Genomic DNA, 18,202 nt, shown 5'->3' on the forward strand with positions numbered 1-18,202 from the left:
GAGGCGTATGTTTGATATTGCAATCTGCTGGTACTGAGAACCTGTTATAAAAGAGATCATTATGCATAAAATGGTATTTCTTCATAACCTAAACACAACCAAATGCATAAACTCTGCCACAACTCCCATGGAACTCTGAACCTTCTGAGTGGTGACTATGGAGGAGTCTGCTGGGTAACAATTTATTTTAAGTCTATCAATGGGTGCTTAACTGCTGTTAATTTGGAACAGTGGCTTGGGGAACTATATCTGAGTCACACACATATAAAATGATTCAATTGTGATTGATTTTATTACAGCAAATACTCGTGAAGATTTTGTTGAAGGGAAGCAGAAAGGGGAACAATACTCAATTTTCTTATTTTTATTTTTATTTTTTTTTCACAGCACATAGAAGTCCTGGTTTCAAAAACCCAGATTGGTAAACATTTCTGCCTGGGTTCACTGGATGATTTAGGGTGACTGTACTTAAAAATGATGCTCCGTTTTGACAGTCAGCGTCAGGGAGTATTGCCTGGATAGGTGTATCGGGAATGTCTCACACTGATAGAAAACGTGCTTAATTCTGACATGTTTAAATATTCCAACTCTACAGATCATTGAGGGAAATGGAAGATTCTGGTTCAGACAGAGAAAGTGTGACAACTATACTGGAAAACTGAAAGTCCTTTAGGGATAGAAAGTATTATTCCACTTACTAATTCTAGGATTATTCTAATTCAAACAAAGATCATAATCTTTATTTTGAATAATAAAACCACAAAGAAAAAGAAAATTGACATCTCTAGTGTAGTACAGCCCCTATCTTTTCTGTCACTATAAAAAACTCCTTCTTTCATCATTATTTTATAATGATGTTTCCAAAAAGCAGATGTCTTACTTTTGGAATAAAGCAACAGATAGCAGCGCTTTCAAAAGACTTTTCTCTTTATTCCCCCTTTCTGTGTATTACTCAGTTTAAATATTTCCCTTGTTGGGAATCATGAAAAGAGGCAGCACAAATTACAAGGGCAGCTAAAAGCTAGGACATAGTAAGATCAGCACTACAACCTGGTAGTTAGGCTGGTTTTTTTTCCATGAAAAAAAGTGATGTGGCCAGTGCCTGACATGTCCATTGTGGGCACAGGAATTCTATTCTTGGTATTGCCAAGGTTACTGTTAGATAACCTTTGGTAAGTCTTTCAGCTTTCTGAAACCTTAGTAAAACAGGAATAGTGACCTGTTGTTCAAAATCACCTAGCTTGCCTTTCCAATTCAGTTACTGTGACCAGCAGATCTCTAATCAATCCTTTCAGCTAAAAGGGGATGGAGATTTAAACTGGAGCATACAATCTGAGATTTGTCATCAGAGAATTTTTGGGTAGACAGCAGGGCACAGACCTGAAGAAACTCCTGTTTCTTCTGGAATGACAAAGGAGATGGGCTAGGGAGAGAGAAGAAATAAAATTTCAGCTTTTGGCTGATAAAAAAGCCCTTGAAATCACTGTTTTTATCTCTAATTATCAGGACAGCTTAGACTGAGCTCTGCTACTCCTACAATATATGCAGGGAATAGTATCATAGAATAAACCATAGAATCACAGAATGTTTTGGTTTGAAAAGGATCTTAAAGATCATCTCATTCCAACCTCTCTAACATAGCCATGGACATCTTCCACTAGAACAGGTTGCTTAAAGTCCCATCCTGGCCTTGAACACTTCCAGGGATGGAGTATACACACCTTCTCTGGGAAACCTGTTCCATTTTCTCACCATCCTCATAGTGAAGAATTTCTTCCTAGTATCTAAATCTACTCTCTTTCAGTTTGAAGTAATTTCCCTTGTCCTGTCACTACACGTTCTTGCAAATAGTCCCTCTCCATAAGTCTTTTATGCTCCCTTCATTTACTCGAAGGCTGCAATTAGGTCACCCAAAGCCTACTCTTTCCCAGACTGAACAATCTCAATTCTCTTAGTCTTTCCTTGAAGGAGAGGCAGTCCATCCCTCTAATCATATTGGTGGCCTCCTCTGGACTCACTCCATGTCTTTCCTGTGTCAGGGATCCCAGAGCTGAATGTAGCACTCCAGGTGGGGTCTCAGCAGAAGAGAGGGAAAGAATGTCCTCCCTCTCCCTGCTGGCCACACTGCTTTTGATGCAGCCCAGGATAAGGTTGGCCTTCTGGGCTGCAAGTGCACATTGCCAGGTCATGTCCAGCCTCTCATCCACCAGCACCCCCAAGTCCTTCTCAGCAGGGATGCTCTGGACCTGCTCTTCCCCCAGCCTTTCTTGGTACGGGGTTTGCATAGCACCTGCACACTGCTTAGTTAAGCTTCAAGAGGTTCCCATAGGTCCAATTGAGCTTGTCCAGGTCCCTCTGGATGGCATCCCATCCTTCAGGTATGTCAATGGCACCACTCAGATTGGTGTCATCTGTAAACTTGTTGAGGGTGTACTTGATTCCTTTGTCTATGTCATTAATAACACTAAGATATTAAATAATAATATTAAATAACACTGCTCCAAATACAGATCCCTGAGGGACACCCACTGTCCCTGATCTCCATCATGGCCCTGAGCTGTTGACCACTACCTTCTGGATGTGACTGTCCAACCAATTCCTTATCACCAATCAAATCCACATATCTCTAATTTTGAGAGCAGGATGTTGTGGGGGACCATGTTAAAGGCTGTACAGAAGTCCAATAAATTACTTCTTCCCTTGTCCACTGATGTAGTGAATCTGTCACAGAAGGCCACCAGGTTGGTTAGGCAGGGTTTTCCCCTGCTGAAGCTGTGCTGGTTGTCCCAAATCACCTCCCTGTCCTCTATGTGACTTAGCTTCTAGGCAGATCTGTTCCATCATCTCCACCAGGCTTGGAGGTGAGATCATGGAATAACATGAGCCACCACAGCTGAAAAGTCCTGAGGTCACTGCTGGGACAGAGAAGTAATATTAATAACTTGATTAATAATAACTAACTAAGCTTTAGTTATAGCAACTTATAGTTCTTTTCCCCTCAATTCCTACCTTGATGAGCACATGTAGTTCTCTCCTCATCTTTGTTCACTGCCATTCCTGCCTCATCCACATTCTCCCAGCCACATACCTGATCCTACTGGCTTGAACACCTTAAATAATACCGCTCCTCGATCCTCACAAGATGTTGCTGGACTTTCAGCAAATCTTCTGTTTCCTCCTTCAAATGTCAAATGCAAGAAAGATAAAAGGACTGAGGTATAACAAGAAAGTGAAACACAAACCACAGGAAATTTTTGGTATATTGTGTATCAACATAGAAACTATTGTTTCTATTTAATAATATGTAATGTTGTCTCTGGAGCTGTGTAATGTGATAATAGAAAAAGCTATCCTATTGTCATGGTGTCTGTCAAAACCAGATTAGTAATCATTTATCTCAAGTCCACTTCCCCAAACTGTGATTATAGTTTCAATGAACAATCAGAAATGGTCTACATCCATTGTGTTCTTTAGCATATTAGTATAGAATCAATTTATGTGTTTTCAAGGACTGCATTTTTTATGTATGAAAAGCTAGATACTGAGGTTTGATCCAATCCTGCCATTTGAAAAAATGGATAAACAATGTTGTGAACTATTCATGACCGATTTTTTTTTTTTACTGTCTGGCAAGAGACAGCTTCACATAGCTATGCCCCAGGGACATCAATATTTTTAAAATTAGCAAGGGATAGTCACTAATCCTTTGAGAAAAGTGCTAAAGTTTGACATCTTAATTAAGGATTGAGTTTTAGAATTGCTGGAAATTACCAGGTCAAAGTTATGGATCTGAATGGATATTCAGAGAGTAATTGAGAACATCCTGGACCCTGAGCTGTGATCCAGCCTATGCTAATCTTCCCAGCTGTGTAAGAATCCTGACAGATTTTTAGCTGGAGGAAACAAAATCTATTTAAATTGAATTAAGATATAATATTAAGATATATCATTATATAATGTAGGTTTGTGTAGTTCATCTTTGAACATTAATGGGTGGAGTTGTCTCCTGTATTTAAATAACAGAGGAAATATTTTCTTACTTCTCACTTCTACACATGGCTAATATTAAAAACAGCACTGAGGCAGCTGGCAAAGAGGCTTTCTACACCCAGGAGATCTGTGGCCTGCAGACCAGCAGTACCATTTTCATCCCACACATAAGCCCAGCTGAAGTCACAAGAAATAGCTTTCCCAGTTAGCTGCAGAGAGCAAATGAAAAGCTGATAATTCAGGGTGTCAGCTTGGAAGAGTCATCTTCTAGTGGATTAACCTCTAGAAGGATTACTCAGAAAATTTTGGCAGGCAAAAAACCTGGGAAACCAACTGAACTGCAAGGATAACTAAAAGTTTCAAGCATCCATACAGACAGGCCATAGGACTGTGGTGCACCAAAGAGATGGCATCCTGAGCACAATCCGTACCAGACTTTTCAGGAAAAGGTACGGCCCACCTCAGCAGAATAATCTGCTCATAGGCTGGAGGTGTGTTTCTAAATCTTCTCTGTTGTTTGTGACCTAAAGCACAAGGGTTTATATCCCCTTTAAAAATGTTTTATCCTACCTGATGCAACTGTGGAAGCTTTTTATGATTGAGATAAATCTACAGTCTTCTTCTTAGCTTTTTCAATTTGTTGTAATTTTGTAGCAAAGAGTTCCATAGGCTAATTTTGTACCATGTTAAAATGCATCCTTATACATCCTACATACACAAAGTACATTTGAAACTCAAAAGCAATAAGCAGAAAATCCCAAAGTACATTCTCTGTGAAATGCTGGGTTTTTTTTTAATTATAGCTGTGTCTAAACCAAAAAAGTGTCTGTAAAGCTAACCTGTAGGAATTACGTTAGGAAAACTGAAAGGGGTGACTTAAATTGTATCAACCAAAGGAATTTTCCCTAGTAGAACTGTGTGCTGAATAATTTATCTTGCTCAGATTCTTTTCTGATGGCAAAACTTTCAGCTATGGAACAAAGTAGTGTCCAATCTCCTTTCCTTACTTAATATGATTTGGCAAAAAAAAATAATAATAAAAACTTACAGTAGCAATATTTAAGTATTCTTATGTACAGTCTTCTGCAGTAAAACTGTGTCTAGCTACTGTGAAATTTAGTAATATATAGTAATACATAGTAATGTAGTATTTTTTTAATACAACTTTACAAGAGAAAGGTATTATTAGAAGAGAGTAGAGTAGCACATTCACGATTTAATTTTCTGTCTCATTATTTTTTATTTTGTCTTTCAGCATCAGTGTGATCCCTTTGCATGTGTAACCATACTACCAACATTTTTTTTTTTTTATAAATTCTGGTTTTATTTTTAAAATATATGTTGCCTGTAGCTCCCAACACTGCCTCTGCTATGGCTCCTGGGATTTTAACTACTCCCTTGAGTTAATAACTATTATATACAGAATGAGATCCTGAATGGATGTAAGTCAGCAGACAGACAGGCTTTATACGCCTTTGCATCACATTACAGTTCCTGATGCAGGAATGGCTCAGGATGGGAAGAGACATCAGGAGACATTAATGTTATTAGAATGCAATTCTATGACTACTTTGGGCTATATGATAACTTTATAGCTAATAGTTGTTTTTGTGGGGACTTAGCAGGTGATCCAGAGTTCCATCTCAAAATGTTGAAGGCACATAACATAATGCCACTTTTGTCTTACTGTGAAGTACACCTTGCACCAAATCTTCATCAAACACTTTGTTCTGAACTGATGCTCTTGAGCCAAAACACACATAAATTCACAGGATATTTTGCTACCGATTATGTGGCATTTGCATCTCATATTTCTTTAAGGTGAAAATATATTGGACTGCTTCCATGTCCAGGAATCTCAAAAAGTATTTACAAATGGTGGGCTAAATACTGAAAGTGAGTTTTGATTTTTGTTTCAGGAAGAGTAGATTTGGTCAGGAAACAATATTCACTCAACCAGCAAAGTGCAGCTGACTCTTAGGTAAAATTTGTCAGCTTTGAAACAGTATACACCTACACCCACACAAGAACTTATGGCAGGAAATGAAGAAGGATGTAGCCAATTGTACCTGTCAGGAAATGCAGGTGAAGAACATAGTTGCTGAAATGAGATTTTTGCGAAGTTTAATACTTTTTCAAGTGTGGAAGAACCTTTTCCTTTCTAAACAGGTCACAAACCAATTTTATATTTCATACAAAACTTCTCATGACCACATCATCTTTGATTCATTTAAATGCCAGAAAGTGAGGTGCAAATATCCCTGCTGCTGTCTATGTTTCATCAGACATTGCTTAGTGTAACAGTACAAAAAATGGTTGTGTTTTTTTCCTGAGAGATTGCCCTCTTCACTCTCCAAAACCACAGTCTATAATAAAAAAAAAAAAAAAAAAAAAGGAAAGAAGAAAAAGTCTCTTTTTCCACAACAATCTTTGCAAATAGGGCCATGTAAGTATAAGTCGTAAGTATGCATAAATGTCTTGTGTATGTTTGTACAAACACAGGCACACAGACACACACACATATATATATATGAAAATAGAAAAAATGTTTTAGTTTTATATCCCAATGAATTTTCACCCACTGAAAACAATAGAAATTATCAACAGACATAAAACTTTAGCCTGCGTAAATTAAACGGTTCTGCTGCATTAACTTCATAAAAACCATAATCCTCTCCTCCATAAACTATTACATGCACTGCAACATATCTGATTTATGGGGTGTAGAATCGATGGGAAAAAATTAATGCTTGAAAAACATATTAGAGACATTATTGAACAGATTTTAATTGAGATTTGATTTCAATGCCCCTTATCCACATGATTAATGGGTCCTACCCCTTGACTCCAGCAGGCAGAAAAGAGAGTCTTTAATATGACAATTAAGTATCTGTCTTTAGGTTTTATGTAGCTCTCTCCTCAGATCACTTCATCAGTACAGTGTGGCTTTTGTGCAGATTAAATTGAGACTCAATTTTCTCTATTTTCCAGCACTTACTTATGTTTTATGACAAGCACTAAATCAATTTTATGCTATTATTGATTTTTTCTTAAATGGACACAAACCATTTCGCCTTTTGCCCTTCTTTTCTACTTTCCTTCTATTTCCTTTTTTCACTGTATGCTTGATATACAGCCAGCTGAAGAAATTTCAAACGTTTCCTGAGATTTCTACAGGTCGTGCCAATTCATTCACTTTTTACAGCATCAGAACTGACAAAGTTAACCTGGAATTCTATCAAAACTTACGAACTTGTATATTCCTTTAATGCAACAAAGTTTACAGGTCGGGTTTCTATCCCCACCTCATCCTTCAGAAAAAAAAATAAAAAATAAAATAAAATAGTGTTCAAGGTTAGAGCCTCCTCTTTTTCAATTAAAAGACAAACCAAGACAAAACAAACCACAACAGACAATCTTTCTACGAACTTCTGAAATATTTGAACTGCAGCTTCAGCTATAATTTTTGAAACAGTCTGGAAATCTAATTAATACATTGATGTAGGGAGAACCTATTTCATGGCTTGCAGGGGAAAAGGGCATTATCTGCAAGGTGCAATAACTCCTCTGAGATGTGGCAACAGCTAGTGGTACACCATGCAATTAAGAAGCTCTTGGCTCTTTTTAAGGCTCTATCGTGTCTGACCTATGGCAAAAATTAACAACTGCCTTGGGCAATAGAAGTTGCACAATTTGTAATCAGATAGCTTACTTTTTTGGCAGAGAATTGTACATTAAGAAGGATCAAAGAGAGAAAGAAAAAATGTAATTCAGCTAACAAAATGGGCTAGACTTTTGGTGTTCTGGCTGTTTAGGGACAAGGAGGAGGTTATGAAGGATTTTCCTCTTTCTTTGTTTGAAGTCCAGCATACCTGAGCTCACATGATAAAATTAATCTCTAAAACGAGTACAGTAGCTTCATTTTGTTGAAAAAGTAATAAATCCTTTCACTGTGTTGGGTATTTATCTAATAACATTTTACTTGCAAATCCTCAAAGTTTTTAAAAATATGTTTATGGATTTATTTTTTTTTTCATTCTAAATAGCACAAACTTACCTCATGAATTAAAAAATTATGCTACCTGAAGGATGTCTATCATGGCAACTTTGCTCAGCTGATGCTTCCTTCAACTTGAGGGGAAATCTGTGCTGCCATGAATGACAGATTTTGGGCCAAATGGCAGAATTTTTTAGTTCTTTCTAAGTGTGATTCTATAGACTGTGCCCACTTGTGTTTACAGTTAATATATGTACACACCTCATGTGTAAGGCGAATGGAGTTTCCTTATGGACTTTCAATACCTTGCCTAAAGAAAAAAGAAGGTACAAAAAAAATTAGGGGAAAAAACACAAAGAAAAAAACCCAAATCTGATTAAGAAAAAAAATCTTAAATCTCACCATATTAGAGATGCTGGGATGAAGTTCTCTACATGTAATGGAAATCAGATGGTGAATCAGTAAGTGGGAGAAAGTTTGGAGCTATGCCATTATGCTGTATTTCCCTTAATTTATAGAACATTGTTCCCTTCATACAAGAAACATGCCAGTAACAATGTCAACTTCCATGATTAACAGGAGACTTGAGGGTTTTTTCTTTATTTCTTGGCTTCCTCTTTACACTGAGATTTGAAGAGCAACGTCACAAATCACACTGCCTTTCTACTTCATGTAAAAAGAAAGCTTTCCTTGCAAGTGCCAGATGCATGCAATATTGCGAATTCTGAATTCCTGTAGCAAAGAGCAGATGTGTCCTGAAGTCTCTGCTTCTAGCTGGAATTCAGAGTCAGACTGCTCACATGGCAGTGATTCCTCAGCTGTAGACTAATACAGAATGAAGATACACCATTTCAATCCTTTGGAGAAACAGCTGCTTTCAGTCTTAGACTAAAGGCTCCTTATTAATTTGCTCCACTTGGTTCTGCTTTGGATTTGCTATTTTTTGGTTTTACTATCAATGCTGTTAATATTGACATTTTTACTACTACTGCTACTATAATAATACTAATCACTGCATTTTGTGTACAAGTATCATATACATTCTGCAAACCAAGAAAATCCTGTAGTATCTTGTTTCCTTTCATGTGCCCAAAAGCTGGTGTAAACCATTGCTTATTTTATTAGCATATTTTTCTCCTGTGATTTATTCTTTTCTCCATCAGTCTTATTTATCCATTGTTTCCTTTTTAGAATTGGCTTTTTAAAAAGTAAATTATATAGTTAAAACCTCTTTAACAACCAAAGCTGTTTTTCCAAATAGATACAAATAATTTGAGTATACTGTTTAAATATTTTTAGTTGCTTGCTCCACCTTCTCCAATCATTTTTATTAACCTTATTTAGTTATTTTCTGACCTTGTGTTTTACATGTCTGTGGTATTCAGATGCACAGGTCAGCACCAAAAAGAAACAGGGTACTCTAGTACAGTTTGTGGGTTACAGTATCTTCTCCCTTACACATCAGGTGAGATATTTTTGTCCAAGTGCCTCATCCGGCACACCTTGGCAAAAGACAATTGAGACATGGTCCTTGTCACTGCGTGAAAGAACAACTGATAAGAAAAAAATTAAAATCATGTAAGCCTCCTTCTTAGAATATATGAGTTTGGGACAATGTGAGATGTGTCTCACATACATTGATTTCCTATATGATTTCCAGGCTAGAAAAGCACAAGTGCTGCAGAATTACTTAAATGCTTTCAGAGTGATAAATCCACAATAAAATTCCTGTATACAAAAAGGGAAAATTACCCCTGTTGAAAAAAAAAAAAAAAAATAAAAAATTAACCTGCTTGCGGAAACAAATGTTCTGTATATGAAATGGTAGTGCAGATGAGTACATACTCAATGAAAAATATTTTTTGTTGTATGTAGACGAATGACATCACGTCCTTCAAGTTGTAGGTGATTTTTGGTTTAGCGCTGAAGCCGATGGATTTTGTTCGAAGGCTCCAGAGTCCGTAGGGCAGCCTTTGAAGGAGAGCCAGACAATTCACGGGAGCCACGGAGCTCGCAGGAGATCCCAGCGCGGCGTTATCGGCCGGAGCCTGCAGAGACCCGGACACTTTTGTGTTTGGCGCAGGCAGCGGAGACTGTCAGCTTGCTGCAATGAGCTGAGGGCCTAAACTAGGATCGCACCCATTCAGATCACTGAACAGCAGCAGCAGCGCTGCGCACCGGCCCCGTCCACAGGCGCACGGGGCCCTGCATTTTTCCTGCTCGTCCCGGCCTGCAGCGCCGCGCCGGCTCGGCCCACAGGAGGCCGCGGGGCTCCCGCTGCGTGCCCTCCAGCCTGGCTACCTGTTGGAAGCCAGGGCCGGGCCAGGCTGGCCGGGGAGCCGCACAGAATTACAATTTCACCTTCATCATGTGCGTACAACAGCTTTGGGGTATCTGGGGCTAAGCACTGCCCAGGCCGGGGTTGTTGCCTGGTAACAGGCGACCCCGCAGGGCGGGGCGGGCGGCGTTGCCTCCTCTCCCTTCAGGGAGCCGGAGGGAGGCCTTTGGAAAGGGGGAAATGGGCTGTTCCTCCTCCCGTTAAATCTGCACGGGTATGTAAGCGAAGTCCCCGCAGAGGAGACGGTGTCAAAATGAGAGGAAGGTAAAAAAATAAAATTAAAAAATAAAAATAAAAATCAGAGGAAGGATTTGACGAGGTTCATTAAAGTCCCCCGGGGAAACGGCGCTGTACCCAGGGGTCCCTGCAGCATCGCCTCCCGCACCCCTGTTCTCCTCGCCTCGTCCCTCTGCAGCCCCTACAGTAAAACACCTTAACTCAGCTCCGGGAGAGGGGAGGGAGGGGAAGGGACCACCTTCAGAGTGCAGCTGGAACTGGAAGCTGTCTGCCTCAGCCGTTAGAAATATGTGGAGAAATTACCTATCATTCCCTGTAGAGACATCCAGCAACCATCCCAACCCAGCTTTTCAGTTCGGTGATAATATGCTCCTATCAGTTTTAATAGCCCCATGCTGGATTCAGGAGGTATTATGGATTGTACAGCAAGCATATTGTCATTAAATTAAATTTTCAGAACATTCCCCAGCTCATCACAAATACCACAGAGAGTAATCATAATCGGTTCTCAACACATGTGTAATTGCCTTCAGCTGGCGTTTTTTACAGTTGACATTGTTCAGCAGTGATAAGGTGATTGGTGATTTGAATACACAGCTTGTTTCATAGCTGCCGTAATTGAAATATGGTATGTGTGAATGGAAGATTACATTAAGACCTAGGATAATCACCTGACATGAGAGTAATTGAGTCTACAATCTGCCACTGAGTCTCTCAGGGAGGGCTGAAATGAAAAGAAGCCATTAGTAGATTATGCCACTGCTGGCTCGGCTCGGCGCAGCTCTGGAGCTCCGGGATGGCATTCCTGGGCGGCGGGATGCGCATCGCCGGCCGGGCCGGGCCGGGCTGGGCTCGGCCGCTCCCGCCTCGGGCCGGGCGGCACCGCCGGGAGCAACACTCAGCTTTTCCTGGGGGCGGGCGGGGCAGGGAGGGAGCCTGCCTCCAGAACAAACACTTCCCGCTAGCTTGGGAAAGATTGCTTCTTTATCGCCCCGCTGGCGGAGGCAGGGGTCCGATCCCTCCATCCCATTCCTTCAGGAAGGGCTCTGTGTGTCTATAGAAAAAGTAGAGCGTGAATTCATCCTGATGGGTTCAGACGTAAATGGTCAAACTCTAACTATTGTTTAACTGCTAATGGGGGGGACCAAGCGTGTGGAATCTAAAGATGCAATGATAAAAATACCCTTATTTTTTAGTTGTTTTTGGGATGTGGGCTGCTCGAGATACTCTCTTTAAAAATCAAATTTAGAAGTACATTGAGGTTAATTATACGATGGGTAACCAAGAGGAACAGTTGTAGCTAACCTTTAAATATAAATGTAATAAGGTGCCTGCAAATCTGAAACAAATATTTACTCCAGGTGTCCAGACTTAATGGACAAAAGCATAATTGCTTTTTAAGGAGAATATTTTATTTGTTAGTCACTGAGGATTATTTTGTGATGGAATAGTCTCTCTTCCTTTCTTACTTTATTTTTTCTTTTGGCAGGCGGTATGTTTTTGTTGCATTCTTTTTTCTCTTTTTTTCCCCTATTTTTTCCCAAATCTACTGTACATACAGATCACAAACCCTGAACAAAGAAGAATTACAAACCCAGCTGAGATAAACATGTCAGAATTACTGTTAAGAGGCTGATGCCCAGAATGTTTAATGGCTTGAAAAGTTGATCAAGCATTTATGAAACTACCCCTTCAAAAATTATCATTGAGCCAATGATAATCCAGTTATAATAATGAGCACTGAGTCAATTAAGCTTAGCATGCAGAAAAACTAGTTGTTGTTATTACATAACTCGTTCTCTTCCATCTTTAAAAAAATAAAATTGCAATTATGAAACCAACTATCTTACTGAAAAGCCAGAACATTCAGGTTAGAAGCCTATATAAAAAGCTACGTCCAGCACAGCATGTCTAACTTGTAGGGTATAATTCCATCAGGATTTGAGATTCTCCTTTGAGATGTTGTGAATCCCCATTCTCTCATGGTTTTACAGTGTGTGGTAATTTTCAGAATCCAGAATCCAGCTGTACTATCTTGGGAATTGCTATAGGACACAGAGCTCAGCACACGGTTTTCTGTGCACAACTGATAGCTAGTTAACAGTTGCCTGACCAATTTCAGGTTTTTTCCCTACAACCTCTTCAAAATAGGTTTTGTATCTAGCAGAAGTATCTTGCACATTTTTCTCAACTATTCCTGGAGTCTGAACTCTCTCTAGCACTTGCTAGAACAAACCTAAAAATGCAATGGTAAAAGAATAGTGGTTAGGATTGTTTATATTTGGATTCCATTTGTAATAACATTAGGCAGAAGGAAATTTTTAGACAATTAAGGTCTATATAATCCAGCGCAGTATTACTAAAAACAGAAGGATACAAGACTGGATATAGCTGCAGTAGTGATGTACAGATGAACAAATTGCTAAATAGTGCAGTATCTTCCTCATCACACCGTACACAGCATGCATCCAAGGTTACTGCTTTGAAGGCTACAGCTGTCCCAGTGAGCCCACACCTTGGCAAAGACCCTCTGATTTGCAAAAAAAAGTGAATACCAGATTAAAGTTTGGATCCCAAGCACCTTCTGTACGCTTGCAGTTGAAAAGTTCCCAGCTATAGGGAAAACATAACTAATTTTATCTGGAAGATAAAATAACACTAATAGCAATAAACATGGAATGGTTAATATATTTTCAATCACTTAAAAAAAGCCCTATTTCAGGTTTTAAGGAACCCTAACCACTTAAGACACCCCACCACAACCAAAAATTATTTAGAAATCTTATTCTCATTTATGCAAAATGCTTTGTCTTTGAAAATCCATTTATCTTGATTTAAACAATGACAGTAAAGTCACTTGGATTTACCCAAAGATCAGAACATGAAAAATAATTCTCTAAGCAATAAACTCTGAGGAATGCTTAAAAAGGATAACTCAGTTATGCCACAAGTAGCCTGCATGGTTCCTTTTGAACATTAAATCCTTCCTTGGCTTTGTAAACTTGATGGAGATTTTTTTTCCAGATCAAGAGGTAGAAGGCATTCAAGAATATGAAGAACTGTAACTTAAGAAGGTTTTGAAACTTGGTACTACTGAAGAGCAGTAACCATCATGAGCACAAGAGAACTTACCAAACCTCTGGAGAGTTTGCATGAGGATCTGTTATGGGGGTTAATAACCTGTGGTGTAGTGCAAACATGGAGGGAGAAAGCTGGTTCATTTATCTTTGAGGGATAGAGAAAAGAGGATCTTCATTCATTTCAGTGTTATAGGTTAAAAATCCTGTTTGAAAAAGAGTATCTGAAGATAATTCTGGCCATCAGAGCCTGAAAGGACCCTTTTATCTCATTACTGCCTCCAGAGGGACTACAAATTATCCTTTCCAGTAACCTCCCAGCAGCTGATTATTTCACCTGATTATTACTTTGGGGGGTCAAAGAACCAGCCTCTACTTTTTATCTAATATCTCTTATGGTATGGACAATTCAGATGTTCTCATTTCTCCTTTTTGAGAAGTGTGTCTATTTTATTGCACTTGTCAGGCATCTCTTTGGTGTAATGTTGGCAATGGGCTTGTCTACTAAGCCCATTAAGAAAAATATCCCAATCACAAGATTATCCCTACACAGTTATACACCTGTTCATATTACATGTATTTTAAGAACTATGGCTTCAATGCAGAAGAAAAAGTCCATCTTGCCTTGAGCTATGCTAAACTTTCCTCTGTTAAAAGTTTCTCTAACATATATTGAAAAATTTAAGACAAGTCCCTGCAACTTTGCAAGTAGGGCAGACAGTCACGACTTTGGTTTGTTTGACTATAAATTGCTGAAACAATGCAACTTAAAAACAATACAGTAGTACTGTATGACACTGTCAATATCATTTATAGCACAATTTTACACAAAGGCAGGAGTATCATAAAAAAAGAAGTAAGTCCTATCAGGTGCCCTAAAATACCTTATGTCATAAATAAGTCAGATTTCTTAGAGGAAAGCAATAAAGTTCCAGCAGATTCGATTTTTCCCACTAAATAATCACCCTGACCTTTTTCACTAACTTCACAATAACAGTTCTTGAAGAAGCAAGCAAACACAGTGAGAGATTTGTATGGCACACCCATGTCTAAAGCATGAAGAGAATGTAGAAGAGCTTTGATGGTACTAGTACACAAAAGACATCATGGAATATAAAGCAAAAAAGAATACTAATCAAAAGTAGGCTGATTATTTATAAAGAAAGATATTGATAAAATACTGGATGCAGGAGAAATTACACAAAACTATTTGGAGATTTTAAGTCTCTTGCAAGAGAAAAATACCAGAAACATATTTAGCCCCTACCCCAAACTGATTCTTTAACTTAGGAAATAGTTTCAATCACAGTTGTTTTGTAGAAGTTATAAATTAATCAGTGAAATAACACTGGACATGATTTTGGCACCAAAGATATATTATTAAGCTATTTAATTCAGAATTCCTAATTCATAGGGCTTTTTTGCTTGTTTTAACATTAAAAGTAATAGCTTATACTGGAAATATTTTTCTTTATTACCACCAGATAAATAATCTTGTCTTTCTATTGTTAGATTTTCTCAAGATACTTCATACATTACACAAGGGAAACATTACTAGAGGTTCTTACAACTATTTTATATCAGAGGATGAAGAACTAGATTTTTAAAACAGCAAGGATTAAAGTCTTGTTCTGTCACTTTTAAAATCTAAAAGGAAAAATAGTTGCTTTACAAAGGAGAAAAGAGATCACAGACAAAAAGTTTTGTCACCTGAGCTAGGTACAAAACAAATAAGAGGATAATTGTTGAAAAGAAACAAGCCTGTAAATGTTGGTGCCAGAAGGAACTGAAATTGGTCTTTACTCACTGAAACAAAATCAAAGTATTCAAATTAGAAGAAAAAGTGGCAAAAAAGCTCCAAGGTCGGTACTCTACTACTTTTTGGAAAATAAATTTGTTGCTGCTACTCTCCAGCTGCCCAAAACCAGGAGCATACCAAGTGCTGTGAAGGCAAAGAGGACTTCAACAATACAGGGGTGTGTTGCATTTTACAGACACACCTTATAATTAGAGTTAATAATTTTAATTTTCCCTTCTTCCAACTATCAAATTGCACTCACATAAGCAAAGATTCCTAATGCGACTCCCTGCCTTTAAATAAATGCTTGATGTATAGAAAACCAGAATCTATTGAAGGTTGTATAGTAATGCATCAGCTGAACAGAAATCCTCAGGTTACAAAATATCTTTTGTAGAGATAAGTTGCACATAGTTTACTTGTGCAAATATGAAAGTACTTATGTGTAATAAAACTAAAACCCAAGTACTTTCTGTCTTTGTGTAGCTAATACTCAAGAATTGCTGTTTTGCTATGAATCTTTGTATATGGGCTCCACATTTTCACAGTTAGATGTTTACTATTTTATTTTTTCATTCATCTCCATGCACAATCAGTACAGCTCTTTAGTATGAGTTCTCAAACAGTGTCTTGTGTTGCTTCTTCATAGTATCAATATTGTTTGTAAGTTTATAATTATTACAGCAAATATAATTAAAGACTGCTTCTAAATGTGACTTCTTACTGACCCTCACTGGAATGCAATAGGTTTTCAGACGAAGACATCTACAATTATATTCTGAAGTTTTTTGACTTTCAAAACCAGGAAATTTTACTTCCTTTGCTTTCAGGAAAGACTGAGCAAAGAATATAAAAAAATATTAGGAAAGAATAACTGCAGGATTAATCAATTAATGAGGTGCCAGTTGAAGTGCACTGGAGTATGTAAATATGTAAATAATGATAATTGTTCATTCATCTAATGTCAGATTTAAAAAAAAAAACAACTTTCATACTCACAGTGATTCTAAAAAGCAAGGTTTAGGCTGTCTCCTGAGTACATAGGAAGCTGTTGCTGATTCAGGTCTCCAACAAAGACCCAATCCTGTTTGATTAGTTCTAGCAGACACTTAGCAGTTGCCCACCCTAGAATAAGTTGTCATTACTCTGCCACCAGATTAGCTTTAGATCTTGCCATTAAAGAAGATGTACTTATTCTTACTCAGTGTTAGTGCCAACCCTGAAATAAGAAGTGCAGAACAATTCCAAAATGCCCCAAAGTTACTCTCTGGAGACAAGGCTGTTGATGACTTATCCTAGATCAATCATCATTGAAGGTCGCCTGTCCTATTTGGCAATATTTGTTCAGTAACTAATAAAGATCAGCCTGCAGTTATTTATATTAGGTTATCATCTCTCCAGGGTGAAGCTTAATCCATTTTACAATGTTTTTCCCAACAAGACAACATGAGTTTCTCTGTCTGAAAATGAATTAAGTGCATGGTTTCTAAATATGGGATCTGACATTGTTCTTGTTACAAAAAGCAATTTATTCCCCAAAAGGCTTACACTTCAAAGGTTATATAAAAAGGTTCAAATATCAGTGCTATCCATTTTTCAATTACTGGGCTTCCTAACACCACTAGCTTTTGGACAGATAAGCAGTGGTATCAGTTTCCTTATTCAACATCTCATAGGTTTCCAATTCAGCATCCCAGAGAAAGCAAATTTATTGTAATACATTTAGCTGCTTTTGAAGCAGGAGTATCCAGATTGTTTCCCACAAGACTATATGGTATATCAAATAGTATCTTAAAGGGATGTTTATGAAGCACTAGATACTAATGATTGTGATTATTGCTGTAGATTAGAAAGCCTGACTATAGCAAGACTTTCTTATCAATTTAAAATTTTTAGTAATAGAAAGAAAATAGATTTAATCTACCAATGAAAATTGAATACACTTGTGAAATATGACTGTTCTGAGGTGATTGTGTCTCCAAACATCATTATAAAGTTCAAACAAAAAACAATGAGAATAACAGACAAAACTTTTGCATAACATTCTGTGTTTGTTCATGGCTTCTGTAACAATTAGCAATGTCAAATTTGAGGAAGATAGCAACAATAATAATAACAACAATGGTGGCTTTTAATTTTCAATAAAATGTTCTCTCTTGCAAAGATATCATTCAAGTAAGTAGTAAATATATTAAAATGATTTTTCTTTACAAATTAATAAAATTCCTTTTGAAATAATTTCTGACCATATTTTTTGGGCAATACAGCCAAGCTTTGACATATTTTTATTGACAAACTGTCATGGGAAATCTTTCAGAGTTATGGATCAGCACTGAGTCATAGCAACAGGTTTAGGGCTTGCTTCTGCCAGGAATTTCTCGGAGGAGGAAAAGAAAATGTTGGTGAATTCAAAGCCTGAGTGGGAAGCTTGGTATAACAGAGCAGTTACTAAATCTGCTAAAAATACTCATCTGATGCTGATTACAGACCCTCATTGTTTTCCATCACAGATGAAGGCTGCAGTAAGAAGTGATATGTGTTGATCTGAATTTACTTCCAAATTATGTCTCCTGTTTTTTTTGTTATTTAATTGTTATTTTGGCAAAGCAGTGCTTCATTTTTCAGCAGGTCAGACTGATGTTTGTAGGGCACTGGGGAAAAAAGCAACAAAACAAATAGCAAGAGGAAAAGGGAACCACTATAAAAAAATTGTTCAAACCCTGAAAAGTTATAAGTAATGTAAATATAATAAATTAGCAGTCATA

The 18,202-nt window shown here is 37.8% G+C and overlaps 2 long non-coding RNA genes across 2 annotated transcripts; one reads left to right on the forward strand and one right to left on the reverse strand.

Annotated features, from left to right (window-relative positions):
- Positions 1-909: 909 nt before the first annotated feature.
- Positions 910-10,237, reverse strand: LOC111923721 (uncharacterized). The gene is made up of 6 exons (XR_015274147.1): positions 9,833-10,237; positions 8,390-9,741; positions 8,249-8,297; positions 3,010-3,178; positions 2,796-2,912; positions 910-1,423 (listed from the first exon to the last, which is right to left on the reverse strand). It is a non-coding gene; the product is annotated as an uncharacterized LOC111923721 (long non-coding RNA).
- On the forward strand, positions 10,138-16,151 carry LOC147655748 (uncharacterized). Its single transcript, XR_015274159.1, has 2 exons — positions 10,138-10,357; positions 13,587-16,151. It is a non-coding gene; the product is annotated as an uncharacterized LOC147655748 (long non-coding RNA).
- Positions 16,152-18,202: the final 2,051 nt, after the last annotated feature.

This window comes from Cyanistes caeruleus, chromosome 1 (genome assembly GCF_971803275.1).
Source record: "Cyanistes caeruleus chromosome 1, bCyaCae1.hap1.1, whole genome shotgun sequence".
Taxonomy (NCBI): domain Eukaryota; kingdom Metazoa; phylum Chordata; class Aves; order Passeriformes; family Paridae; genus Cyanistes; species Cyanistes caeruleus.